Consider the following 2,102-nt stretch of genomic DNA (forward strand, 5'->3'; position numbering starts at 1 on the left):
CCTTATTTCAATTCTTCTTCCACCTTTTCTCATTCTTCTCATGTATAACCTTTGCTCGGTTTCCCTTCTTTTCCACCTTTCAGCTGTTTTTCTCCCAAAACTTATGAAGTCACTCCCACCTTCCACCTCACCTCTGTCACTCCCTTCCCCTGATCCCCCTCCTCTCGTCCTACATCTGCCACATTTAATCCTCCAGCGGGGGATTCAGGTGATAGAAGGTTAAGTTGCTGACAGTGTGTAGTAGGTGTTTTCATAAGTGGCAGCGTGCTGTTACATCGCACTGTGGCCGCACTCTCACTCCGTCAATGTCACCGCTCCTTCACGACGCGTTTCCTCGGCGCGTGTTTGTGCAGACTGCCAGAGTTTATGATGTGGACGACATCTGAGGGAGAGAGACGGATGAGGATGTGTCAAGTGGCTCGGTGGCCCGAGGCTGCTTAGTTAAAAATGTTGTAATGGTGTAATTTTCTGAGAGTGACTCCAGGGAGGAGAGCGATGTGCTAGACAGGGGGAGAATTTAAACGTATGGCCTCTTTAAGCCATTTAATGCATACTTATTGTGACTCTATATTTCACTGAAATTGATGACAGCATTTTGGTAGGATGCGTAAAAGGACATAAAGGTCGATGTCAGACTGTGATTAATGACAGTTTTTAAACCGCATACATCATCCCTTTACAGCAGTTTTTTTAATAAAATATCAATACAGCCAGGCTTTACTTGACTAAAATTACCTGTCACGTGGTAATTATGGGATGGAATGCCATGTCTCAAGTTGTGATTGAACACAGAGTGAGAAGGAAATTGGCCTAACATGCATATTTATTCTCGTATTACCAAATGAAGGATGCAAAAAAAGCCCATTTATCAACAAAAGACACACAATTAAAAAGATTAACTCACACAGTGGAGGGAAGGCTATTTATCCTCACATGAATTCAGCGCCCGCCTTAATACTTTTCATGCTGGACTGGCCTGTGGTATTACTTGACTTCATGGGGCTTTGGGTCTGGAAATTGACTACAGTCTACAGTCATTTAGAGGTCTTATGGCAATTTCGCTGGAGGTTATGGAAGAGAGGAGTTCAGCGAATGGATAAACACCTGTGACATTTCCTTTCAGCGGAATGTTCAAGGTAACTGTTTCCACACTGGGTATTTTTTTCTTTTTTGCTCCTCTATTGCTAGATTTTTAACGCCTCCTCCGAGTGGAAATCCGTCTATGTTATGCCGTTTCGTTTCTTTAATCCTCAATACACACATTTGCTTTTGCCGGGACTTAATTTAGCACGTAGGGGCTTCGGGACATGATTAAATCACAGTACGCTTAAACAGCGCCAAAAGCGGCTTTGAATGTCAATTTTGTCAACATAAATGTACTCTAAACACGATGGTGAATATTAAATTATGCAGAGTTTGATCTTTGGGAAGACAAAAGTCTGTAAGACATAAACAATCCTGTTATCAGTGACCTCTTAAAAACATATGCTGCTCTTCAAGGTTATAGAGGGGGGAAAGAGATAGATGCTTTTTACAGCCTCTTGGTCTTGAGAAATGCTTTGAGTGTTCCTTAAAAAAGAAAAAAAAAAGAAAAAAAGCTCTGACGTCTAATTATAAACTTCCAGAAAAAGCCACTGAAAATAAACTTCTTGGTTTAATGTTTTTCTTTCTTTCCTTCCAGAAATAACACTGCAGAACTGTCAATGACAGCTCCTTTTTTTGTTGCTCTGAATGGTTAGCTGTCCACGGCCCTGCTCTACTGGCTCACGCCTTCTTATTCTTGCTTCACAGAGCCACATATCCATGTTTCACTCCTTCTGTCACCATCACCGCTGCCACCTCCCCTCCCCAGCTTTCCCCGCTCTGTGCTCACCGTCTACACATCCTTTCAACCTCATCTTCACACACCTTGAGATTGCCTTCCATCAGCTGTGAATGTTAAAAGAGACTAATTTATGACCTAACCCGGGTCCCTCTGCAGCAGCACCGAGGAAAGGCAGTCGGTCCGGGCTGCAAGAATGACTCATCTGCTCTCGTTGTTCTGAGTGCTGTCACTAGGTGGCAGCATACACACATGCACCCAGCGCCTCTCTCTCTCTCCC

The 2,102-nt window shown here is 43.4% G+C and overlaps 1 long non-coding RNA gene across 1 annotated transcript in view; it reads right to left on the reverse strand.

The window, feature by feature from the left end:
* Positions 1-130: 130 nt before the first annotated feature.
* Positions 131-2,102, reverse strand: part of LOC102213347 (uncharacterized) — a 3,094-nt gene continuing 1,122 nt past the window's right edge. The window contains exon 2 of the long non-coding RNA XR_311571.2: positions 131-382. This is a non-coding gene — a long non-coding RNA (uncharacterized LOC102213347). The remainder of the gene's footprint in view (positions 383-2,102) is intronic.

This window comes from Pundamilia nyererei, unplaced genomic scaffold, assembly GCF_000239375.1.
Source record: "Pundamilia nyererei isolate P.nyererei 1_Seehausen unplaced genomic scaffold, PunNye1.0 scaffold00022, whole genome shotgun sequence".
Classification (NCBI taxonomy): domain Eukaryota; kingdom Metazoa; phylum Chordata; class Actinopteri; order Cichliformes; family Cichlidae; genus Pundamilia; species Pundamilia nyererei.